This window comes from Scyliorhinus torazame, chromosome 17, assembly GCF_047496885.1.
Source record: "Scyliorhinus torazame isolate Kashiwa2021f chromosome 17, sScyTor2.1, whole genome shotgun sequence".
NCBI lineage: Eukaryota > Metazoa > Chordata > Chondrichthyes > Carcharhiniformes > Scyliorhinidae > Scyliorhinus > Scyliorhinus torazame.
Genome location: NC_092723.1, coordinates 81811253 through 81838930, shown reverse-complemented (window position 1 = coordinate 81838930; position 27678 = coordinate 81811253). Strand labels below are relative to the sequence as shown.

Sequence of the window (27678 nt, the reverse complement as noted above, 5' to 3'; positions counted from 1 at the left end):
TCTCCAGCCGTGTTGGATCGTTTGTACATCAGAACACCCAACACGACAGTTAGCACTGGGACTACGACGATGAGGACACAGGTTTGAATCCCGGCCCTGGGTCACTGTCCGTGTGGAGTTTGCACGTTCTCCCCTTGTATGCGTGGGTTTCGCCCCCACAACCCAAAGATGTGCAGGGTAGGTGGATTGGCCACGCTAAATTGACCCTTAATTAGAAAAAAAATAATTGGGTACGCTAAATTTATTTTAAAAAAGAAATGGAGTGGGCTGTGAGGAAGTGAAGGTAGCTGTGAGAATCTGTGGACTCACAATGAATATCGGCGAATGCCTATCACCAGAAATGGAGACAGCGAAGTCAAGGAAGGGAAGTGAGGAGGCAGGAGGTGGATCATGTGAAGGTGAGAGAATGGGAGTGGGATTATCTGGTCCGCCAGCCACGTTTTCCTGTGCAGCGCTGCCTCACCGGCAGCGGGATCCTCCGTTCTGGCAGCCGGCCAATGGAACTTCCCCACACCATCGGGAAACCCGCGGACGTGGGTGCACTGCCTGCAGAGCAGTGGATGCTGCCGACAGGGAATTCCGCTGTGGAAATTTTAAGTGAATTTGATGTGGAGTTTTTCAGTTCAGGGTAGGAGCAGGAAACTGCCCTGATATAATGTACTTGATACAGAGGTGAAGAAAGGAGCCCGAGTAAGAATGGGAAAAAAACATTCAAATATCCCACAAAAAAGCAGGCAGAGCTTGTACCCGTACGGGCTCCCACTGCAGCAGCTTTTGATTTGGTGAAGTGAGTTGAGTTAAAGGAGACGGTGTTCAATGTTCAGCCAAGTGGAGGAGGATTCTGGTGGATGGGGACTATTTGGGTCTCCATTCAATGAAGAAGCAAAGAGTTCTGAGATTATCCTGGGGGGGAATGGAGGTGTGAAGAGACTGGATATCCATGGTTCGGGCTGGGGCTCTATCAGAGTGGCACAGGGTGTTGGTACAATCAAAGATGTAGGTCAGGAGTGACTGGATAAAATGAGAAAAGAATCGAGGCAAGTTAGGAATAGATTTGTTCAGAGGGAGTGGAACAGGCTGAAATAATAGGCCAACCAGGCGGTTTCTTTGTGGATCTTGGGAAGGAGGTAAAAGCAGGCTGTTCAGAATAGGGGGACTATGAGGTTGAAGGCCGAGGTAGGGGGATGAATGGATAGATCTCCAGAGGAGCTGTGATGATTCTTTCTTCTTATTTCAGACTTCCAGCATGCTCAGTATTTTCTTTAAGTACTTCCTGTTGAAGTTCAGGAAGCACAGCAGCCTATTTGCTCATAGAAAGATCCCACAAACAGCAACAAGATAATAACCAGATGATCATTCTCTCTTTAAGTACAGAATGCGAGGTAAGGGTTAAGTATTGACCAGGATACATGCATGAACACCCCTGCAGATCTTTGAAAAAATGCGACAGGATCTTTTGCAACTGTCTAAGAGTTCAAAGGTGACTTGAGTTTAATGAGTTATCCATCTCTGACAGTACAGCACTCCCCTCAGTTGTTTACTGGAATCCAGCCTAGATTATATACCCCTCTCTGCAGGGGCATTTGAAGCCATCACTTTCTGCCTCAGAAACAAGAAGAAGGCCACTGAGCTACAGAGGACAATAATAATACCACAATTCAAAGAGTTATAACTTCACTTCTTTCTACCTCAGGAGTTGGGAACATAAGAAATATGATCAGAATTAGACCTCGATCCTGTTCCATTATTCAATATGATCACGGCTGATCTTGGGTCTTAACTCAGTTACCTCGCTTAATTCCCTGAGAGATCAAACATCTGTCTATCCCAGCCTGAAATATATTCACTGATGGAGCGTCCACAACTCTCTGGCTTAGAGAATTCCAGACATTCACAAATCTTTGAGTGGGGCGACTTCTCTTCTCTGTCCTCAATTGTCCACCTCTGATCCTTAAACCCTGTCCTCATGTTCTGGGTTCCCCAGCCAGGAGGATTAGAAATGTTACAGCCTTCTGGACTCAACATTGGATTCAACAACTTTAGACTCTGAATTTTCTCCTCATCTTGGCCCCTTCTTTATTAATCCAAAATGTGTTTGTCCCAATGCAACCCCTCCCCACCCCATGCTCCTCTCCCACTGAGCCATCTGTCACTTGCTCTTGTTTTGCTTTCACTAATATTACGATACCGGACCAGACCCCAATAGTGGACAGAAACCTCAATATTTTATTTTAATTTCATAAGACTGTGAGGTAAGGATCCCCAGGGATGATTTCACACAAAATAGGGATATGGTTTATTAAAACAAACTTTATTACGAACACAGTATTAAAATATCTTTTGCGTCACACCAGAAAATAGCTTACAATTACCACGTAAACAATACTCATCAATACAGAGACACAATAACAATTATTCCAACTCAAACAACAAAAAAATCTCAGGTCCCAATCCACTTTCAAATACAGTTAGCACTCAGTACACTCTGCTGTACAGAGATGTCTGGATACTCTGCTTTGAGAAAAAGAGATCTTTTGACACTGCTTTAAAGAAAAGACCTGGGACGGGATTCTCTGAGAACCGGTGGGACGGGCCACTCCGGCGCCGAGGAGTGGCGTGAACCACTCCGGCATTGGGCCGCCCTGAAGGTGCGGAATCCTCTGCACCTTCAGGGGCTAGGCCGGCGCTGGAGTGTTGGCACTGCGCCAGCCGGCGTGGAAGGGCTTGGCACCACGCCGAAGGGCCTCCGCCGGCCGGTGCGAGTTGGCGCATGCGCGGGAGCGCCAGCGTGTGCTGGCATCATCCCAGCGCATGCGCCGGAGAATTCGGCAGCCGGCGGGGGCGGGATTCACGCCGCCCCCGCCGATTCTCCAACCCGGCGGGAATTCTGAGAATCCCGCCCCTGAATCCTCTCAGAATCATACAGAAACTGTCTGTATTCCTTCAGAAGCTACTTCTCAGCTTGTTTCAGCTCACCTTCTAATCAGACCATTCTGAACTGCTTGGAAAGAAACTGCTCATCTGTCGACAGACACATCTTTAACTGGATTACAGTGAGATCAAAATGCTTGACCTGCTCACACCTCCATCTAATACTCAACTAAACTGCTTTTCTACAAAATGCCTATACCTTAGCTCCTCATTAATTACACCATCTTACCAAGCTGAAACGCAATGGGCATGATTCAACAAAAACATTTCAAAGTCTGGTTTTCGGCACGTTTGGTAGGAAGTTTCATGATGGCCACATTGGCGAGATCGCAGCCCAGATTGAAATATAAGTCGCCACAAACTTCTCCCATTACTGGCTGTCTCGTCATCTGATTCGCCAGACTCATGCCTCATGCAAAGGGGAGCTGCTTTTAATTGCTCCCTCGCCACTCACTCCTAGTCAGCACACAAACATGGCAGTGCTCAGACCTGCTCCTCACTTTGGGAATGGCGTCTTCACAAAGCTTCTCCACACTGTGGATGAGAGGCGGACCACCCTGTAACCCGTAAGTGGGTCGAAGGACAAGCAGCAGGGTCAGAAATGCCACCAGGGGGGCAGTGGCAGCAGCTGTCAGTGCGGGCAGCATGACCTGGAGGACAGCCGTCCAATGTCAGAAAAAGACCAGCAACCTCCACTGAGCTGCAAGGATACGTCACCACCTCTCCCTAGATTCAGTTCTGTCTGTCACCATTCAAATTCCCAAACCCCACCCTCAATTCACTGGCTGACATCTTGCACCCTCCCCACATCTGATCTTTGTGCTTATTCCTCAGCACGCCCTGGCACCCACCAGCACAACCCAATTTATGTCCGGGTGCGATGCCAACACATACCAACTGCTATACACCCCTCAGACCCACCAAGCGGGAGGCTCACAATACTCTCTCTTTGCCCCCACAGGAAAAGATAGCCCATAATAAGTGGGAAGGGCCAGGATGGGGGGAGGAATCCCAGAGATTACAGTCCTCACCCCCGAGGAAGAACGGGCCCTGGAAATCGGCCGGTTGCCCAAGAAAAGAGCAGTCACCAACAGTGAGATTGGCCTGCGGCAGAGAGGTGAGGATCCACCGCCCTTTCACCCAGATGTCCTGTTTCAAGTGAGCTGTTCATGTCAGATAAAATAATCATTCCCTCTGACTGACCACATGCCCATTGTCTCAGAGGATGTCCACCTGATGGGGTCGGCCATCCGTAGCCATTCCCGCCAGAGCTGATGCAGATGATAGGAAGCAGCCGTGTGATTCAGGAGGGAGTGTCAGCGACTACAAAGCTGATTGGAGATGTCCCATGGCTGCAAGCGCAGGGGATAATTCCAACAATGCAGGCACCAAGGCCAATACTGCTAGGGTGGTGGCCGCAGTGGAAAACCTGGAAAACAACATCTGCATCGACATCATGTCCCACTTGCTAGAGGCATGTCTCAGACACAGATGGGCATTGCAGAGACACTGCAAAGCATGGCCAGTCACTGAGGAGCATTGCCAAGGGCTCTGACATCATGGAGCAGATAATGAAGAACAACCAGGACTGGCAGTGACAGTTGACTCAGAGGCCTCTGGCTTCACTTCAGCTGCCCCTCCATCCCATAGACTAGCCCAGGGCCCTAGGGGCACCATCAGGGAGAAGGAAGTGCTGGAGGCCAACCCAGGGCCTGCCACCAAGTAGACTAATGTGGCCTCCAATTCTTCCAAATCCTCCCTCCTGACACCGCCACATCTCAGGGGCAGGGAGCACAAGAGGGTGGCACGGTGAGGCCAGTGACGCTGATAGGTTGGCTGGGGGAGGGGGGGGAAATGGGCGTGGTTGTTCAGCTGACAGGTACAGCCTTGTCCTAGGAGGATCTGGAGATGATGAGAGCCTCCCTGATCTCCGGGCATGTCGGGCCCTTGCTGCCACCTGCACTCCATCATCTGGCTCCTCCTCAGACCCGTCCTCCATCCCCTCCTGGACCACCCTGTCCTCCGAAGAGGTCACATGTCCCTCCGCCTCCTCCTCCTCCAGCATGTCGACCTGCCGCTGTGCCAGATTGTGGAGGCCACAGCAGACCATTACAAAGTGGTGGATCCTCTGAGATGTGTACTGCAGAGCATCATCAGAGAGGTCAAGGTAACGGAACCGCATTTTCAGCAGAACGATACACAGCTCAATGGCAACACGGGTGGCAACCTGAGCCTCGTTACATCGGGTCTCTGCCTCGGTATCCAACATCATCAGCCATGATCTCAGTGGCGATCCGTTGTTCCCCAAGAGACAACCCGTCATCCTGGGGTGGTCCTTGAAGACACCAGGGATTTCTGAGTGCCCTAGGATGTATCATCATGCATGCTCTCAGGTTGCGGGCACACACGTGCATGATTTGGAGGTAGTGGTTGCATACAATCTGAACATTCAGAGAGTGGAACTCCTTCCTGTGAATATGGCAGTCCCTGATGCCCCAGGATCCGCAGGATGACATGGGTCTCATCGATCGTCCACTGGACCTGGGCATCCCGGCGATGGCAGAAAATCCTGCAGCCCAGGTATCTTGGTGGGCCTGGCCCAGCTCCAAGATGATACAGTTTGATGCCCGGGAAAAACAAAGCATCCACCACCTTCCGGATTTAACTGTGGGCAGAAAATTGTGTTATGCCACTCAGGTCGCCATTCAAACCCTGGAATGACCTGGAGCTGCAGTGACCTTCACAGCCACCAGAAGTGGGTGTCCTCCTCCTCCACGGGGTGCCAACTCTACGTGGATATGGCATAGGTGCCGCACTGTCTCCCTGCTGAGGCGCAGTCTTCTTCGGTACATGGTTCCGTCAGCTCATTGATTGACCAATGACGCTTCTACACCGTGGGCCATCGCTGGCCTCACCTTCTGGGTTCCCCCTCAGCCTGATGAGCGGCCGGATCTTCAGGGAGTGAAGCAGCCCCCTTCACATGGGGTGCCGCCACCAGCGTTGCTGCCATCTCGTGTGTCTGGCTGCCACAAGCAACATGAGGGCATCCTCTGCAAGATCGACTGCATCAAACATAGTTTATCTGGAAGGAATTGAAGAAGGGGAGGGACAGATACCAGTTCGGGCTTCCACCCAGGAAATCTAAAATCTCCCAAGACTCCAGCAGCCTTACCTCCCTGCCTTCTCTAAGAGTGCCATCCACCGAGCCAGTTGTGCTGGCAAACCTTGCTCTGCACACTCACCTCTGGCCACATCAGGAGCCCTTGAACCCCAGACCTCAGACCTCTACCTCTACAGATTTCTTATAGGAATTAAGGGCTATGGAGAGAGAGTGGGTAAATGGAGTTGAAATCAGCCATGATTGAATGGCGGAGTGGACTCGATGGGCCGAATGGCCTTACTTCCACTCCTATGTCTTATGGTCTTATGGTCTACCGGGACCATTAGGGAGGCCATGCTCAGCTGCTCTCCGCTCATCCCCACACTTAACCTTTGGTCATAAGAAGATCCTCAGTGATGAAGCCCTGCTCTTTACTATTTGATTGTTGCCAGCTGCCTCTATGGTGCTGACGCTCCTTAAGTACAGGCACATTGTTCAGACATCAAAGTTTGCTGGACATGCAGTGCTAAACATCCTCTGAGACATGGCACTTGTGCTCTCGAGGAGGCACTTGAGAGTTGAGGAGTGTGAAGTGCTATCACAAATAACAAGGCTCATCCCTCATTTGAAATAGCCTTTCTCTGTGAATCTAGAGGCTGCTAACAGTCAAAGGGACTGACATTGAATTTCAGAAAAGAAGCCACAGCAGGGCTCTGTCCTGGAAGTGTTTGATGGGACAGACAGGCAGAAGTGGGGTTGCCCTGTTATGAACCTCCATTATATTTAAAGATGATTTTAAGGCCTCACAGGCGTAAAGCCCCTCAACCCCCCTCCTCCCCGCCCAGCCCAGGGGCAACCCTCGACCTGGAACGGTTCTGCCCCCCCCAACCAAGCCCAATCCCCCTTAGGGGTTCCCCTCCCCCCTCCCCTACGTGAACTGGTGCAGCAGCTCTGGTGACCTTGAGCTGCATGCTACTCACCTCCTCACTTCCCCTCAGCAGCCATTGTGTCAGCTTCAAGTTTTTGTAAAGGAGTGCTAAATAAATCCTGCGTGACTTCCCACTGGAGAGTTGGGTAATTCTGGGGAGACCACTGCATTCAACTTCAATCTTGTTAATGATGCGGCAGTGATCCGGAACTCACCATCGGGAGGGGGGTGGGTGAGTCACAAAATGGTTCGCGTCTGGCGCGAATCTCCATTTTTGCCCTCCTCCGCTAGTTCTCCGTGCACCCTGATACGCGCCATGAGCAACGTTGAATAGCGTCCAATGTATCTAACTCCACAGGAAACCACCTTCAGCTAAACAAAACTCCTTTAGATCATAGAACATAGAATAGTACAGCACAGTACAGGCCCTTCGGCCCACGATGTTGTGCCTACCACTTATCCTAATCTAAGATCAACCTATAGAACATAGATCCAAGCTTTAATGATGTTTTAAATCCACCAAACCTTTCAAACCAGGATTCTTTAGCAAGAGCATTGCAGCAGTCACTAACCCAGACGTTTAACCCTTATTGCACCAATACAGGCAATACTGTGGACAGGATTCTCCACGGCCGCTGAAACGTGATTGGGCGGAGAATCGGTTCCAACGGCAAAATCGTGGTGGGCGCTGATTTCACGCCAAATCGGAATTCTCCATCACTTTGACAGCAGCATAAATGCGTTCCAGAACACACGTACAGTAAACACCGTTTGTGTATCATTAGCAGGCCCGACGAGGGTCGTCCCGATTCTCCGCCTCCGAACGGCCGAATTCCCGGCAGCGAGGTTTACCAAATTCTGAAACCGGCGTCGTGGCTGATGAGATGGAGACAGGGGGTACGGAGAGTGTCCAACATCGCAATTGTTTGTTGACAGTTGTGCCGCTGGCCGGGGGACTTCTGCCAGGGCCGGGGGTAGTAGCGGGGGGTGGCCAAGGAAGTGGGCTGTGGGGTGGGGGTGGACAAGCACGGAAAACCATTGCCGCAGCCGGCAAGGCAGCCATGCAGCTGTGCACACCACTGACTGCCCACTGTGACTTTAGGGCCATCGGTCATGTGGGTGTGCAACCAGTACCATCTTGTTGACTGGGAGAGTGTGTGTGGGGAGTGACGTGTGCATATGCAGCTGCAACTTGTCAGCCTCCCATGTGTCAATCACGGACCCGGCAAATCCGGCACCGTTTCTCATTGGAATCGATTGTGTTCCACGTGGGCCAGTGCTAGATCCTCCACAGTTGCTGAATCGGTCCAGGTTCGGTGCCAGTTTTGCCATCGTGGAAGTCCACAAATCCTGCCCCGGCATCAAGACTTGGTCTCAAGAATGGAGAATCCCGCCCCTATATCTGAAATACCTACATTTGTCACACTGAGAATTGACCTTTGTTCTCCCATTAACACATTCTGTTACCTTACTTTTATGCCACTATCAACACTTTATATAGTTCTTCATACTGCCATTACCACTTCCTTTGACTTGTGACCTACACATCTTTATTACCATCTCTCCTGGCTCACACCTAGCCTCACTTGAATATGTCTACGCCAGATCTACCCACGCCTGGGATTGAATCCCCTCACCTTGGAAATCCCAAGCCGGCGCCATTTAGCACTGATTCCCACAAATGTGGATCAGGCAGAACGGCACTTGGGGGATCTCCCAGGTGATCGGATGCCCCTGGGTGGTCAGCCTCCGGGCAGAGTGGTATCCCTGCACTGCTGATGCCAACCAGGCACCTTGGCACTGCCAGCATGATACCCTGGCAGTGCCACCTGGGCACCAAGGCACTACCAGGGTGCCCAAGTAGTTGCTTCACAGCCCCAGGGTCCCAGGTTCGATTCCCGGCTTGGGTCACTGTCTGTCCGGAGTCTGCACGTTCTCTCCGTGTCTGCTTGGGTTTCCTCCGGGTGCTCAGGTTTCCTCCCACAGTCCAAAGATGTGCGGGTTAGGTGGATTGGTCATGCTAAATTGCCCTTAGTGTCCAAAAAGGTTAGGTGGGGTTGCAGGGTTACGGGGATAGGTTGGAAGTGTGGGCTTAAATGGGGTGCCCTTTCCAAGGGCCGGTGCAGACTCGATGGGCCGAATGGCCTCCTTCTGCATTGTAAATCCTGTGATTCTGTGTCTGGGGACGTGTATGGAAATCGAGATATTGCGGCACTATTTTAAAATGGCACCCCGATCTCTTCCTGCACTGACGAGCTGAAGGTAAGTACGGCCTGGGCAAGGCCTTCCTCACTGAGGCCTGTAAAAAGACGAGAGCCCTGTTCAATAATGGGGTAGTTCTTGGCGCTGCAAGCGTCAAGAAACACCACACTAAACGCACTCGACATGGGACTTTTCCCATTAAATTGTGCCCTCTGGCTCTCTCGCCACAGATGCTGTAAGAGTTTCCATTACTTTCTGTTTTTATTTTAGATTTCCAGAATCTGCAATATTTTGCTTTTATTTTAGCCTTCCAGTATCGACCCTCTAAAGCACCTTCAGAAAATTGTAGGTGTCAAAGAAATTACCTCTCATTCTTCTCATCTCCAGAGAATATCGGCACAATTTATTCAGTGTCTCATCATAGGACAGCCCTCTCATCCTAGGGACTAATCTAGTGAGCCTTAGCTGTATTGCCTCCAATGCAAGTATATCTTTTCTTGAATATGGAAACGAAAAATACACACAGTATTCCAGATGTGGCATTACTAAAGTCCTGTACAATTGTGGGAAGAATCCCTTATTATTGTACCCCCCAATCCCTTTGCAATAAAGGCCAAGAGCTCTTAATAGTGATAGTATGATAGCCAGTGACTTACTCTATATCATGTTAGATGTTTCTAGTTGACATTAATAATATAATATCCATCCAGAAAACAAATCCTTAGTTTTATTCCCAGTGAGTTACAAAGAACATACACAAGCTTTCATTGCAAATAAGCCTTAAAATATCGTTCTTCCAATGCTAATGCTGTGTAGAATATGCTGCTTTCCAAATGTGGAATGTGACCTTTTAACAATTAATCTGTTTAGGGTTTCAAGATTCATCTCGATGAAGTACTCTGCAATTGTGGTGAATGTGCCACAAAAGCAACATAACCAACATTATTAAGTTACCACACCAGGCAAAGGGTGGGTCTGGTTTAACAGTGACCATGGTAATCTCCCAAAGTAAATCCCCAAACATGTCTGAGAGTTAGTGAATCATCAGGAGCCCATGCAAATCCCAGGCAAAATATACTGTGGGGTGCAGGTCAGGAGGAGTGGCTAGTTCCCTGGGTATGGCACTGTCCATTCACTTGGGAGACCTGGGTTCTCTTCAGCCCTGACCCAGGCGAGAATTCCCTCTTTGGCTCCTGAATGTAAGAGATTTGTCCAGCAGCCTTTCTCCAACAACAACCTGTCGCAGCAAATACCTTGCAATTTAGTATTAAAAGGTTGAATTTTCATTATATAATTAATAGTTAACGTACCCAGAGAGTTGTTATAATGATTATTTTTCAGATTGGAGGAGAGTAGATAGTTGAGTTTTGGAGGTAGTGTCATGATATCCAGATCAGCATATCATGGTGCAATCACACACACACTGATGGACAGGTAGTTGGACCAACCAGCACACACACAACATCACAGCCAATCACCAGTGAGAGCACACGCACTATAAAACAGGGAACACCACAGTTCCCGCTCATTCTACCAGGAGATAGCTCAGAGCACAGAGCTCACAGCGTGCCAGTCAGACATAGACCATGTGCTGAGTGCCTTACTAAGATAGTGCTAGGGCGGGTCCACAGGTTAGCTGGTGAAGTACGAACCACAGCCAGAAGTTAATAGTTATTATTGTACAGAATAACAAAACACAAAGATCTCGACTGATGCAAGTCAGTCCGGCATTGGGGCGGTACTCCTGCAACGGGACGACACTGCATCATGGGCCCCGGTCGCCTATGCCTCGCGGGCCATGACCCCCACAGATTGAAAAGGAGTGCCTGGGTTGTTGACCGGCATCGACAAATTCCACGATTATGCGTATGGTCTTCCGCAGTTCACTGTGGAGATCGACCATCGCCCCCTGGCGGCATCATTCAGAAGGACCTCAACGATATGACCCCTCGCCTCCAGCGCATTCTGCTCAAGCTCCGGAGGTACGACTTCCAACTTGTCTACACCCCGGGAAAGGACCTCATCATCGCAGATGCCCTGTCCAGAGCAGTGAACACACTGCCCGAATCGGAGGGGTTCGTTTGTCAGGTCGACGCACAAGTAGCCTTCACATCGGCCAATCTGCCGGCTACTGATGCACGTCTGGCCCACATTCGCCATGAGACTGCGGCTGACCCCCTTCTACAACGTATGATGCGCCACATGATGGAAGGGTGGCTCAAGGGGCAGTGCCCACAATTCTACAATGTCCGAGACGACTTGGCCGTCGTTGATGGTGTCCTCCTAAAGTTGGACCGGATTGTGATCCCACACAGCATGCACCGGCTTGTCCTCGAACAACTGCACGAAGGCTATCTCGGAGTTGAAAAGTGCAGGCGGAGGGCCCGAGAATCTGTGTACTGGCCGGGCATCAGCGACGACATCGCCAAGATGGTGCTCAACTGCCCCACTTGCCAAAGGTTTCAGCCGCCGCAACCCCCTGAGACACTTCAGCCCCATGAGTTGGTCACGTCCCCCTGGGCGAAGGTGGGCGTGGACCTCTTTCATGCGTTCGGCAGGGGCTACATCATTATAATTGACTATTTTTCAAATTATCCGGAGGTCATACGCCTGCACGACTTGACATCATCAGCTGTCATCAGAGCATGTAAAGAAACCTTCACTCGCCATGGGATTCCGCTCACCGTCATGTCTGACAACGGGCCCTGTTTTGCGAGCCAAGAATGGTCTTCTTTTGCCGCTTCATACGACTTCACACACGTGACGTCCAGCCCTTTGCATCCCCAGTCCAATGGCAAGGCGGAAAAGGGCGTCCATATCGTGAAGCGGCTCCTCTGCAAACTGCTGATGCCGGATCTGACTTCTGTTTAGCCCTGTTGGCCTATTGCTCGGCCCCACTGTCCACAGGCCTCTCACCAGCCCAGCTGTTGATGGTCGCACCCTCAGGACCACTGTGCCGTCCATTCATGTTCCTAAACCCGACCATGCTCCAGTACTGCAAAGGATGCAACAGCAGCGTGCTCAGCAGAAGGTGGCACATGACACTCGGGCAACTGATCTTCCTGCCCTGGCGCCTGGAGACAACGTCCGCATACACCTACCAGAGGGTGGCTGGTCGGCAACCGCCGAGGTTCTCCGCCGTGTGGCTCCCCGCTCGTTCCTGGTTCGCCTGCCTGATGGCTCCATTTGCCTGTGCAATCGGCGGGCCCGTTGGCTGCTTCCGCGCTCGCTACGTGATCATGCACTGGTGCCACGTCCTCCTGTTGTCCCTGATGTCGACTTTGTTGAGCTTCCTGCCACTCTGCCTATTCCTCTATCGCTCGTGGCCAGGCCCATTCCTCAGCCAGTGGATCCTGACCCACCCTTGAGGCGGTCAACCCGAATTCGTCGCCCACCTAATAGACTGGACTTATGAGCCTGTTTGCACATTGGACTCACTGAATTATTTTGCAATACTGTTAACGTGTTTCTTTCTTGTTGTTCCAGAAGTTCTCTTTCGATGTTTGCTGTTTGCAATTGTTTTGTTCGTGGTACAACCTCGTTGCTCTGTTGCACCTGACACCTTCCTATGTATATAGTTTAGCCTCATGTACATGTTGTAAATATTGCACACATACTCAGCCGCACTCAGTACACACCAATATTTATTACAATGTAGGCACATATTCTTGTGAAAAGGGGGGATGTCATGATATCCACATTAACATATCATGGTGCAATCACACACACACACTGATGGACAGGTAGTTGGACCAACCAGCACACACACAACATCGCAGCCAATCACCAGTGAGAGCACACGCACTATAAAACAGGGAGCACCACAGTTCCCGCTCATTCTACCAGGAGATAGCTCAGAGCACAGAGCTCACAGCGTGCCACTCAGACATACACCATGTGCTGAGTGCCTCTCTAAGATAGTGCTAGGGCGGGTCCACAGGTTAACTGGTGAAGTACGAACCACAGCCAGAAGTTAACAGTTATTATTGTACAGAATAATAAAACAGAGTTGTACCATCTACAACTGTGTTGGTTCGTTTGTGTATCGGAACACCCAACACGACAGGTAGTACTGTTATTATTATGATATAATTCTTGGATTGAATCACTGTACAAGGTACAAGGCACCAATTCCTCATAAAGAATTGTGTAAAAACACTGAGTTCATTTATTAAGACAAGACACACAAGAACAGTTCTACATAGTCTTCAAGCTTAAAGACATCAGAGTTGTGCATGTGTGTTCTGATCAAAGCAGAAGTGAAACTGCAAACACATGACACATTTTCTTTTTAGCGATGTCATGCTAGCTCTTAAAGGCATATTACGGCATCCCCGGCTTTGACAGAGTCATCCAGATTCAAAACGTTAGTTCCCTTCTCTCACCACAGATGCTGTCAGATCTGTCCAGTATTTTCTGTTTTTGTTACACCATTCCCCTTTCCTCTTGGATTTGGAGTTGTTTATTGTCATGTGTACCAAGGTACAGTGCAAAGTATTGTTCTGCGCACAGTCCAGACAAATCATTCCATACATGAAAAAAAAACATAGGACATGCATAAATACACAATGTAAATGCATAGGCACAGGCGGTGGGTGAAGGGTACAGAATGTAGTACTACTCAGGAGAGACGATGTGTGAAAAGATCAGGTCAGTCCATAAGAGAGTCATTCAGGAGTCTGGTAACACCGGGGAAAAAGCTGTTTTTGAATCTGTTCGTGCGTGTTCTCAGCCTTCTGTATCTCCTACCCGATGGAAGAAGTTAGAAGAGTGAGTAAACCGGGTGGGAGGGGTCTTTGATTATGCTGCCCGCTTTCCCCAGGTAGCGGGAGGTGTAGATGGAGTCAATGGATGGGAGGCGGTTCCGTGTGATGGACTGGGCGGTGTTCATAACTCTCTGTAGTTTCTTGCGGTCCTGGGCCGAGCAGTTGCCATACCAAGCTGTGATGCAGCCAGATAGGATGCTTTCTATGGTGCATCTGTAAAAGTTGGTAAGAGTCAATGTGGACATGCAGCACGGTAGCATAGTGCTTAGCACAGTTGCTTCACAGCCCAAGGGTCCTAGGTTCGATTCCCGGCTGGGTCACTGTCTGTGCGGAGTCTGCACGTTCTCCCCGTGTCTACGTGGGTTTCCTCCGGGTGCTCCGGTTTACTCCCACAGTCCAAAGATGTGCGGGTTAGGTGGATTGGCCATGCTAAATTGCCCTTAGTGACCAAAAAGGTTAGAAGGGATCATTGGGTTACGGGGATAGGGCTACGGGGATCATTACACCACTCCACTAGGTTCTCTATCTCACTCCTGTACTCTTACTCATACATTCCCCCATTCCAAAAAAGTATAATTATTTACAATGCATGTTCATGTTTGGTTACCATGACTTGAATTTTTAGGATGGCATGGGCCAAACCATGCCAACTCCAGCAGTGCCATATTACACTCTAACAAGGGGAGGAAGTGTCGCCTTTAAGATTCGCCGACAACTCTCCAGTCCCTCAAGACACAGTGCCATAGTGGCTCGGAGAGGCACTACAGGGAGCTGCCTGGAACAGAATTCCGATATCCAGCGGACAGGTAAGTGGGAGGTGCCCCATGGAAGGTAGAGAATGCCTGGCAAGAGAGGATGATCGGGGTCTCTGAGGATAGGCTGGGGCGGGGGGGGCGGGGGATGTCCAGGGGTTACCGGACCTTAAGGGGAGGCCAGTTAAAAGGGACCTTCTAATGAAGGAACCCTCACCCCCTGCATCCCCCCCCCCGCCGCCCATCTTCCCACCCAAGATCGCACTTTGGTTTTATCCAGCTTTTCCCTTGGACTGTCATCCGCCTACCAACCTGAAAATTGAGACTGGTCGGGACCGTTAAGTGCCAATTAACTGGAGCAAGGATGGGCTTCCTCCCTGAGGGCCTGCTCATCCCAGTTAGAAACACGGAGCTGGGGAACTGGAAAATCCAGCCATTGTTTAAGGGTTAGGTTGGAGGATGTTCCTGTGGAGAATAAAGACCGGGGGACTTGCAGTGACAGGGATGTGCTGAGTGGTCACATGAAAGGTGGGTCTCCTCCTGAAAACCTGGAATAAGGCACTTTAAACTGAAAATGACCCACTAAAACCGGGAGAAACCGCCCCCTCCCCACTCTAACTATCAACAAGACGAGCCATGATTGTCCAATAGAGGGGGCAGAACAGGATTCTGGGAGAAGTTAACTCAGTCACCGTGACGGTACTGGGGGTAGCCAAACAACCTGGTGTCAAATAACGGTTAAGCCCGAAAGGAAGATCATCATCCAATAGATTTTCTAACAGGAATGGGATGAGCACCTGAAAGGAATAAACATGTTGGGTTATGGGGGAAGGAGAGGAACGAGCTGAGTTGTTCTTACAGAGAGCCAGCATGATCTCGGTGCACTGAATGGTCTCCATTCTGTGCTGTAACCCTGCTATGATTCACTGATCAGAATTCTTCTTACCTGCCGCATGATAACTATGTTATGCTGTGATTAGCACTGTTTATCGGTTTCACCATGTTATCTTTTTGTCAGGAGATAGAGTAGGCCAGGTGACCTGGTCGGTGACCACTATGTATTCTCAAATTAATCCAAGTTCAACTTGTTTGGGGCATATCAGAAATTGGCTTTGACAGTACCTATTTCCAGAGTCCTGCACTGCCTGCTGATGTCCATCTGATTTGAAAGTGGGTGATTTTCTTGCAGATATCCATGCGGGTTCAGAGTTTCTGCCTGCAGCAGGTGAGTGACCCATTTTCAAATCAGGGCAAGTTCAGCAGTTAATACCGACTCAAGCTCTCACCATTTTGGTCTGGTCCACTCCTAACTGCTGCCACTGACCCCCAAGGCCGCAGCCGGCAGTCCGGCTCAGGAAAAGCTGGAGGCAGTTTGGGGAAACATTTTCATGGCGGTCCCAGGGATTTCAAGCCATTAAGGCTGCCGTGGGTTCTGCAGACATGCGGCCTGCTCTTTTCAGGTGCTGCTTGACTCACACCCGGTGCTGATACCAGACGCCTTTAAGGAACTCCCACAGATCCTTCAGGTTTGACCCCCCGCTCCCCCACCACACACCTCCTTCCCCCCTCCCCTGCCCTCACCCGTTCTCCAGCCCCACCACCAGCCCCCAGCCCTGATTTCCTGATAGCAGGTGGAGAGCTGCTTGTTGGGGAAATGGTTTCATGGGGGCAGCTCGATTAAATCTCCTAACTGAACTCCGGGATAAAAATCAGTTTGTTGTTACAGCATATTTCGGCCAACATATATGACTAGCTAACAACTAAAATGCAAACCTCAGGTGCTCAAGATGCTATTATCACCATTATTGTCTTAACCTTTAACAAGAAACAATGTAAGCCAACAATTGGTTCATCCTGGTGTACCTTGGTCAATCCTGCCACCTACTGGACTGATGCATCATACAGATCCATTCTTGTATCTCTTATAGCAGTGTTTTTCAAACTTCTTTTCCGGGATCCATTTTTACCAACCGGCCAAGCTTCGGGACCCAACCCGGCCGACCTTCGTGACCCACACCGGCTGATCTTTGCGACCCACGCCAGCCGACCTTCGCGGCCCACGCCAGCTGACCTGCACGACCCAACATTTTCTCTTACCTTGTTTGCTGCTGACAAAAATGGAGGAAATGGTTTTGGGTCCCTTTGGCCCTCGGACACGCTCCTCCAATGGAACCTGTTGGATGAAGGTGAAGCCTTCCGGTGTCGGAAAGCATGGAGCCTCCATCTGTCCAAAGCTCTGCATTTTTTTCCTGTAAAATGTTATCAAATAAACCCCCCCCCCCGAACTTGTAAGAAAAAATAAAAATAAAATGAATTTAAAAAATGAAAAAAATAAAAAAATAAAATTAATTTAAAAACCCCGCACTTATAAAACAAAAAGCTGCGACCGGTTAAAAAAAAAAGCGGCCACACTGCGCATGCGCGCTGATGATCAGGCCCGTATGCGCAGTGCGGGCGTATTTTTTTTACACGTTCGTGGCCATTTTGAAGGCCGCTTGCAGCCGGCGTTATTAACAGCCGGCTGCTGCGGCTGTTGCGCACAGATTTGCGCGATCGGGAGCGCCGCAGCGGACGGGTCCACGACCCTCCCGACGCGGGCGGGTCGCGCCCCGAGTTTGACAATGCCTGTCTTATAGAATACAGCTGTGTTCTGAAGCTCTGGCAGACTTGCCACCCACCACTGGAAGTCCCACCACCCGCTGGTATGGTAGGCAGGATGGGCTGGGCTGGGATGTTCAGAGTGGTGGAAGGCTGGGTGGTGAGTGGAGATGGGGGGGGTGGCTTGATGGCGAGTGGGGGTTTTAGAGGAGGTCAGCTTGCGGGGAAGTGAACAAAATAAATCCCACAGGAAGTTAAAGAAAGGAGAGAAAGCTTTGCTGAAAGTAATGACAAGGTTTTTGGTGAAATTAGACACAGGAGGAATGGGCATGGGTGGCAACCAGGGCCATATTGAAGGCCGAGCACAGAAAACGAGTGTAAAACGACATAAACCTCAGCACCAGCTACCCTTCCAGCAGTACAGAAAGAAGTTTAATCATTTCACAAGGTTAGCAAAGATAAGGTCGATGGTCGCAAGATGTGAACTGATTGAACTCTGCAGTTCCTCACAAGGAACAATTACAAAGAACTATGAGAACAAAGAACAATACATCACAGGAACAGGCCATTTGGCCCTCCAAGCCTGTACTGGTCATACTATCCCCCTTGCCCAAAACACTCAGCACTTCCTTGTGCCGTATCCCTCTAAACCCATCCTATCCATACATTTGTCAAGATGTCTTTTGAACGCTGTTAATGTATCTGCTTCCACAACAACCCCTGGCAACGTGTTCCAGGCACTCACCCCCCTCTGCGTAAAATACCTGCCTCGCACATCTCCTCTAAACTTTGCCCCACGAACCTTTATCCTATGCCCCCTGGTGATTAACCCCTCCACCCTGGGAAAGAGTGCCTGCCCATCCACTCTATCCATACTCCTCATAATCTTGTAGACCTCTATCAGGTCATCTGTTGTACCCTCAATAACGACGCTTAGAGAGTAAACAGTAAAGAAGGCTTTAATAAGCTAAGAACTAGGCTGGTGCCGAGACGGGTGCTAACTGGGTGCAACCCACAAGGCGGTCCCTTATATACGACTCCCAGGTGGGCAGAGCCAGAGGCGGAGTCCCCCAGGGTTCCAAGCCCGGTCTTAAAGGAGACATCACCTTACATGATGATAAAGGTACAGTAATACAGTAACCGTTCATCACATCATCCCTCAACCTCCGTCTTTCTAATGAAAACAGTCAGAGTCTATTCAGCTGCTCCGCATAGCTAACGCCCTCCAGACCAGTCAACACCCTGGTGAACCCCCTCTGCACCCTCTCCAAAGCCTCCACATCCTTCTGGTAGTATGGCGACCAGAATTGTGTGCAATATTCCAAGTGCGGCCTTACCAAGGTTCTGTACAACTGTCGCATGACTTGCTAGTTTTTTTACTTGATGCCCCATTCAATGAAGGCGAGCATTCCGTACGCTTTCTTGACAACCTTGTTTACTTGTGTTGCCACTTTCAAAGATCTGTGGACCTGCACACCCAGATCTCTCTGACTTTCTATATTCTTAAGAGTTTTGCCATTTACGGTATATTTCCCCTCTGTTAGACCTACCAAAATTCATTACCTCACATTTGTCTGAATTAAACTCTATTTGCCATTTCTCTGCCCAAGTATCCAACCTACCTATGGCCTGCTGGATCCTCTGAAAATCCTCAACACTATCTGCCACTCCACCAACTTTGGTGTCATCCGCAAACTTACCAATCAGACCAGCTACCTTTCCCTCCAAATCGTTCATATATACGACAAACAACAGAGGCCCAAGCACAGATCCCTGGGGAACACCACTCGTCACAACCTTCCATTCGGAAAAATACCCTTCTACTGCTACTCTTTGCCTTCTGTGACCGAGCCAATCCATCTTACCACCTCACCTTGATCCCGTGTGACTTCACCTTTTGTACCAGTCTGCCATGACGCACTTTGTCAACGGCTTTACTGAAGTCTATTAAAACAACATCCACTGCCCTCCCCTCATTAATCATCTTTGTCACCTCCTCAAAAAACTCAATCAAGTTAGTGAGGCACGACCTCCCCTTCACAAAACCATGCTGTCTATCGCTAACTAGTCCATTTGTTTCCAAATGGGTATAAACCCTGTCTCTGAGAATTCTCTCCAATAATTTACCTCCTGCCGACGTGAGGCTCACCGGCCTATAGTTTCCAGGATTATTCCTGCTACCTTTCTTAAACAGCAGTACCACATTAGCTATTCTCCAGTCCTCTAGGATCTCACCTGTAGCCAATGAGGATACAAAGGTGTCAGTCAAGGCCCCAGCAATTTCCTCCCTTGCTTCCCTCAGTATCCTGGGGTAAATCCCATCTGGCCCAGGAGACATATTTACATTAATGTCTTTTAAAAGACCCAATACCTCCTTCTTTTCAATGTCAACATGATCCAGACTGAAAACACACCCAACCCAAGAATTATCTTCCACAAAGTCCCTTTCTTGGTGAACATTGATGCAATGTACTCATTTAGTACCGCGCCCATTTCCTCTGGCTAAACACAGATTCCCCGCACTGTCCTTAAATGGTCCAATTCTTTCCCTGGCCACCCTCTTGCCTTTTACATATGAATAAAAAGCTTTGGGATTCACCTTAATCCTACTTGCCAAGGACTTTTCATGACCCCCTTCTTATTTCCCACTTAAGTACCTTCCTATTTTCTTTATACTCCTCAAGGGTTTTGACTGTCCCCACCCTTCTAGACCGTACAAAAGCCTCCTTTTTCTTTTTGACGAGGCTGACAATATCTCTCGTTATTCAAGGCTCCCTAAACTTCCCATACTTATCCTTGTTCTCTCCGGAACATAACTTTCCTCAATCCTAATCAACTGTCACTTGAAAGACTCCCACATGTCCGATATTGATTTACCCTCCAACAGCCGCACACAATCCAAATTCTTCAATTCCTGTCTAATACAAAGAACAAAGAACAAAGAAATGTACAGCACAGGAACAGGCCCTTCGGCCCTCCAAGCCCGTGCCGAAAATGCTGCCCGACTAAACTACAATCTTCTACACTTCCTGGGTCCGTATCCTTCCATTCCCATCCTATTCATGTATTTGTCAAGATGCCCCTTAAATGTCACTACCGTCCCTGCTTCCACCACCTCCTCCGGTAGCGAGTTCCAGGCACCCACTACCCTCTGCGTAAAAAACTTGCCTCGTACATCTACTCTAAACCTTGCCCCTCTCACCTTAAACCTATGCCCCTAGTAATTGACCCCTCTACCCTGGGAAAAAGCCTCTGACTATCCACTCTGTCTATGCCCCTCATAATTTTGTATACCTCTATCAGGTCTCCCCTCAACCTCCTTCGTTCCAGTGAGAACAAACCGAGTTTATTCAACCGCTCCTCATAGCTAATGCCCTCCATACCAGGCAACATTCTGGTAAATCTCTTCTGCACCCTCTCTAAAGCCTCCACATCCTTCTGCTAGTGTGGCGACCAGAATTGAACACTATACTCCAAGTGTGGCCTAACTAAGGTTCTATACAGCTGCAACATGACTTGCCAATTCTTATACTCAATGCCCCGGCCAATGAAGGCAAGCATGCCGTATGCCTTCTTGACTACCTTCTCCACCTGTGTTGCCCCTTTCAATGACCTGTGGACCTGAACTCCTAGATCTCTTTGACTTTCAATACTCTTGAAGGTTCTACCATTCACTGTATATTCCCTACCTCCATTAGACCTTCCAAAATGCATTACCTCACATTTGTCCGGATTAAACTCCATCTGCCATCTCTCCGCCCAAGTCTCCAAACAATCTAAATCCTGCTGTATCCTCCGACAGTCCTCATCGCTATCCGCAATTCCACCCACCTTTGTGTCGTCTGCAAACTTACTAATCAGACCAGTTACATTTTCCTACAAATCATTTATATATACTACAAACAGCAAAGGTCCCAGCACTGATCCCTGTGGAACACCACTGGTCACAGCCCTCCAATGAGAAAAGCATCCTTCCATTGCTACTCTCTGCCTTCTATGGCCTAGCCAGTTCTGTATCCACCTTGCCAGCTCACCCCTGATCCCATGTGACTTCACCTTTTGTACTAGTCTACCATGAGGGACCTTGTCAAAGGCCTTACTGAAGTCCATATAGACAACATCTACTGCCCTACCTGCATCAATCATCTTAGTGACCTCCTCGAAAAACTCTATCAAGTTAGTGAGACATGACCTCCCCTTCACAAAACCATGCTGCCTCTCGCTAATACGTCCATTTGCTTCCAAATGGGAGTTGATCCTGTCTCGAAGAATTCTCTCCAGTAATTTCCCTACCACTGACATAAGGCTCACCGGCCTGTAGTACCCTAGATTATCCTTGCTACCCTTCTTAAACAAAGGAACAACATTGGCTATTCTCCAGTCCTCTGGGACGTCACCTGAAGACAGTGAGGATCCAAAGATTTTGTTCAAGGCCTCAGCAATTTCCTCTCTAGCCTCCTTCAGTACTCTGGGGTCGGTCCCATCAGGCCCTGGGGACTTATTTACCTTAATATTTTTCAAGACGCCCAACACCTCGTCTTTTTGGATCTCAGTGTGACCCAGGCTATCTACACACCCTTCTCCAGACTCAACATCCACCAATTCCTTCTCTTTGGTGAATACTAATGCAAAGTATTCATTTAGTACCTCGCCCATTTCCTCTGGCTCCACGCATAGATTCCCTTGCCTGTCCTTGAGTGGGTCATCCCTTTCCCTGGCTACCCTCTTGCTTTTTATGTACGTGTAAAAAGCCTTGGGATTTTCCTTAACCCTATTTGCCAATGACTTTTTGAGACCCCTTTTAGCCCTCCTGACTCCTTGCTTAAGTTCCTTCCTACTTTCCTTATATTCTACACAGGCTTCGTCTGTTCCCAGCCTTCTAGCCCTGTCAAATGCCTCCTTTTTCTTTTTGACGAGGCCTACAACATCTCTCGTTATGCAAGGTTCCCGGAATTTGCCGTATTTATCCTTCTTCCGCACAGGAACATGCCGGTCCTGAATTCCTTTCAACTGACATTGGAAAGCCTCCTTCATGTCAGATGTTGATTTACCCTCAAACATCCGCCCCCAATCTAGGTTCGTCAGTTCCCGCCTAATATTGTTATAATTAGCCTTCCCCCAATTTAGCACATTCACCCTAGGACCACTCTTATCCTTGTCCGCCAGCACTTTGAAACTTACTGAATTTTGGTCACTGTTCCCGAAATGCTCCCCTACTGAAACTTCTACCACCTGGCCGGGCTCATTCCCCAATACCAGGTCCAGTACAGCCCCTTCCCTAGTTGGACTTACTACATATTGTTTTAAGAAATCCTCCTGGATGCTCCTTACAAACTCTGCCCCATCCAAGCCCCTCGCACTAAGTGAGTCCCTGTCAATATTGGGGAAGTTGAAATCTCCCATCACAACAACCCTGTTGCTTTTACTCCTTTCCAAAATCAGTCTACCTATCTGCTCCTCTATCTCCCGCTGGCTGCTGTTGTTTTCTCCTGATAGGCTATCCCCCCCAATAGTATCCAAAAGAGAGGGGGACAGCCACAGGGGTCTCCTGTGCTGACTGCCTGCCCTTTCTAGCGGCCGCCCATCTGTATGCCTGCACCTTGGGTGTGACCACGTCTCTATAACTCCTATGTATGACGCTTTCCATCACCTGCATGTTCTTAAGTGCATCAAACTGCTGCTCGAACTGAACTACGCAGTCTGTGAGGAGCTGGCATTAGTTACACTTCCTGCAGACGTAGTTCACCGGTACCCTGGAAGCATCACGGATCTCGCACATCTCACAGGTAGAGCACTGCCCACGGCTGAGTGACATTAAGCACTAGTTAATTAATTCAAAATAAATACTTAAATTGTTATTAGATTAAGTTACAATTAACTGAATGGTCCCTGGCACTAGATTTTTACTGTAAAATTAAATGCTAAATAGTAATCTCTGCCCTCAAGTTTAGCTACTCCTCTACCCAGTTAAGTAATTAGTTTTAATTAAATTTTTTAATGTTTTTTTTTTCAAATTTAACACAGATTCCCGACCAGCCCATCAGGCCACAGCTTTACCGTGACGTCGCTTCTCAGTTTTTTTCCCCCCCACAATTTGAAAACACAGAGAGACAACACACAGACACAAGTACCACTTACCTTCCCAGACTGCACTCCTGATTGCCCCTGCTCAGTTCAACTCCGCTCCCGATATGAAGGACTTACCTGCTATTCACCAATCAGCTCTCTCCCTTGTAGTCACCTGCAGCCGGTCAATGCCACTCCCTGGAAATTTGAGTGTAACAAATCACCCTTTATATTGTTGGGGAATTTTGTAATTTACATCCTGAAAGGGCAGCACGGTAGCACTGTGGGTAGCACTGTTGCTTCACAGCTCCAGGGTCCCAGGTTCGATTCTCGGCTTGGGTCACTGTCTGTGCGGAGTCTGCACGTTCTCCCTGTGTCTGCGTGGGTTTCCTCTGGGTGCTCCGGTTTCCTCCGACAAGTCCTGAAAGACGTGCTGTTAGGTGACTTGGATATTCCTTTTTTAAAATCTTTTTATTGGGATTTCTCATATTTATAAACCGTTGTATATATACATCACATTTTTCTTGCTCGCGTTAATTTACTTTATTTTCTCTTGCATTTAATTGACCCTATATACATTTCGCCGCCCTCTGGATCGGTCTATGGTCCTTCCCCCTTCCCGCCCCCCCCACCCCACTTGCCCCCCCCCCCCACCCTTTGGCTTCGGCTGTACTTTGCTTTTATTTTCAGAGCCCCCCCCGCCCCGGGTTGTGCAGTCCTTTGGTTCCTCATCTATCTTTATTTTTTATTCTTAGCTTACTCCGCATTGCTGGCCTCGAACAGGTTTTGGAACAGGCCGATAAACTGCCCCAAGTATCCAGGAAGCCTTCCTCTGACCCTCGGATGGCGTACTTAATCTTCTCCAGGTGGAGAAATTCCGAGAGGTCAGCGAGCCAGTCTGCAGCTGTGGGCAGAGCTGCCGATCGCCAGCCGAGCAAGATTCTCCGGCGTGCGATTAGGGAAGCGAAAGCAAGGGCGTTGTCCCCCTTCCCCATGTGTAACTCTGGCTGCTCCTATACCCCGAAGATTGCCACTACTGGGCATGGCTTCACCCTCACTCCCACAACCTTGGACATTGCCTCGGAGAAGGCAGTCCAGAACTCAAAACATGTGGGCGTGGTTGGCCGGTCCCCTCTGGCACCGCTCACATTTGTCCTCCACCTCCGGGAAGAACCTGCTCATTCGGGTTCTGGTCAGGTGCACTCTGTGCACCACTTTGAGCTGCACTCGGCTGAGCTTTGCGCAGGAGGAGGTGGAGTTCACCCTGCTCAGTGCTTCGCTCCAGAGTCCCCACCCTATCTCCATCCCCCGTTCGGCCTCCCATTTTTGTCTGGTCTCGTCCAGTGGTGTTCGAGCTCTGTCCAGTAACTGTCCATGTATTTTCCCACATAACCCCCCCTCATTGCTGCTTGTGCCTATCAGGCCCTCTAGTAATGTGGCTTCTGGGGCCCCGGGGTACCCCACTGTCTCATTGCGTAGGAAGTGTTTTATTTGGAGAGGTCTCATTTCCTGTCCTTTTGTTCGCTTCCACCTCCTCATCAGTTCGTCCAGTGTTGCCAGTCTGCGCCCTACGTAAAAGTCCCTGATCGTCAGTGTGCCCCCGTCCCGCCTCCATCTTTTGAAGGTGGTGTCTAGCATGGCTGGGGGGAATCTGTGTTGTCGCAGATGGGGGCCATGGGGGACATTTTAGTTATCCTGAAGTGTTGTCACAGCTGGGTCCACGTTCTCAGCGTGAACGCGACCACTGGGCTCGTTGTGCATCTTGTTGAGGGGGATGGGAGTGCTGCTGTAGCCAGGGCCCAGAGGGTCGTTCCTTTAAAGGAGACCTCCTCCATTTGTACCTAGTCTGTGCCGGGTTCTTGTACCCATCCCCTCACTCTTTCTGCTGTTGCTGCCCAGTGGTAGCATTGTAGGTTGGCAACGCAACACCCCTTTGATTTTCCTTCTTTGCAGTGTCGGTTGGGGAATTCTCGGGTTCCTACATTGTCAAAAGTTGTGGTCCCAGCACAGACCTCTGAGGCACACCACTAGTCACCGGCTGCCATCCTGAAAAAGACCCCTTCATTCCCATTCCCATTCCCTGCCTTCTGCCAGTCAGCCAATCCTCTATCCATGCCAGGATCTTACCCTTAACACCATGGGCTCTTATCACCATGGGCTCTTAACTTATTTAACAGTCTCCTATGCGGCACCTTGTCATAGGCCTTCTGGAAATCTAAATAAATCATGTCCACTAGTTCTCCTTGTTACCTCCTCAAAGAACTCTAACAGATTTGTCAGACACGACCTCCCTTTGACAAAGCCGTGCTGACTCGGTCCTATTTTACCATGCACTTCCAAGTGCTTCGCGATCTCAACTTTAATAACAGACTCTAAAATTTTACCAATGACCGAAGTCAGGCTAACCGGCCTATAATTTCCCGACTTCTGCCTCCCTCCCTTCTTAAACAGTGGTGTTACCTTAGCCACTTTCCAGTCCTCTGGGACCCTTCCTGCCTCCAGTGATTCCTGAAAGATCATCACTAATGCCTCCACAATTTCCTCAGCTATCTCTTTTAGGACCCTGGGGTGTAGTCCTTCCGGTCCAGGTGACTTATCCACCTTTAGACCCTTCAGTTTCCACAGAACCTTCTCCTTAGTAATGGTCACTGCACTCACCTCTGCCACTTGGTTCTCCTGGAGCTCTGGCATCCCACTGGTGTCATCCACCGTGAAGACTGATGCAAAGTAACTATTCAGTTCCTCTGCCCTTTCTTTGTTTCCTATTATTACTTCTCCAGCCACATTTCCAGTGGCCCAATGTCTATTTTTGCCTCTATCTTACGTTTTATATTTTGAAAAAATCTCTTCCTTTCTTCCTTTATATTACTAGCTAGCTTGCACTCATACTTCATCTTCTCCCCCCTTATTGCTTTTTTAGTTATCTTTTGCTCACTTCTAAAGGCTTCCCAATCCTCTGGTTTCCCACCAAACTCGCCACTTTGTATGCTTTCTCCTTAGCCTTTATGCTGTCCTTGACATCCCTCGTCAGCCATGGATGCCTTGTCCTCCCCTTAGCATGTTTCCCCCTCCTTGGGATGAATTTCTACTGTGCCTCCCTAATAACCCCCAAAAACTCCTGCCATTGCTGTTCCACTGTCTTCCCTGCTAGGCTCCTTCTCCAATCAACTCTGGCCAGCTCCTCCCTCATGTCTTTGTAGTTACCCTTATTGAATTGTAATACTGTTACATCTGATTGCAGCTTCTCCCTCTCAAACTGCAGGGTAAATTCTATCATATTGTGGTCACTGCTCCCTAAGGGTTCCTTCACCTTATGTTCCCTAATCAAGTCTGCCTCATTACACATCACCAAATCCAGAATTGCCTGTTCCCCAGGCTCTGTCACAAGCTGCTCCAAAAAACCATCTCTTAGACATTCCACAAATTCCAATTCTTGGGATCCACTACCAACCTGATTTTCCCAGTCCACCTGCATATTGAAGTCCCCCATGACTATTGTGATATTGCCTTTTTTACATGCCTTTTCTCTCTCCTGATTTATTTTCTGCCCCACATCCTGACTACTGCTAGGGGGGGCCTGTACATTACTCCCATCAGGGTCTTGTTACCTTTGCGATTCCTCAACTCTACCCACAGAGATTCTATGCCTTCTGATCCTATATCGCTCCTTGCTATTGATTTAACTTCATTCCTTACTAACAATGCAACCCCGCCCCCTTTGCCCATCTGCCTGTCCTTTCGATAGGATATTTAGATCCCAGCTTTGATCCCCTTGCAGCCACGTCTCTGTGACGCCCACAACATCGTACCGGCCAATTTCAATGTGCGCAACAAGCTCATTTACCTTGTTCCGTATACTGCGCGCATTTAGGTACAACACCCTCAATCCTGCCTTGGCCACCTCCCTTTTCACACTCTCCTCAGTCACTGTACCCTGTACTGTGGCCCTTTTTGATTTTTGACTATGGCTTCTCTGCCTTACACTTTCCCCCTTACTGCTTTTTGTTTCTGGCCCCGTTTTACTTCCCTCCGACTTCCTGCTTTGGATCCCATCCCGCTGCCACATTAGTTTAAACCCTCCTCACCAGTTCTAGCAAACCCCCCCCCCCCCCAGGACATCGGTTCCAGTCCTGCCCAGGTGCAGACCGTCCAGTTTGTACTGATCCCACCTCCCCCAGAATCGGTTCCAATGCCCCAGGAATTTGAATCCCTCCCTCTTGCACCATCTCTCGAGCCACGCATTCATCCTATTTACCTTGACATTCCTACTCTGAGTAGCTCGTGGCACTGGTAGCAATCCTGAGATTACTACCTTTGAGGTCCTACTTTTTAGTT

General features: G+C 49.3%; 1 long non-coding RNA gene across 1 annotated transcript in view; it reads left to right on the top strand.

The window, feature by feature from the left end:
• LOC140393548 (uncharacterized) overlaps positions 1-27678 on the top strand; it is a 42567-nt gene that overhangs the window by 5221 nt on the left and 9668 nt on the right. The window contains exon 2 of the long non-coding RNA XR_011935656.1: positions 14553-14733. This is a non-coding gene — a long non-coding RNA (uncharacterized lncRNA). The remainder of the gene's footprint in view (positions 1-14552; positions 14734-27678) is intronic.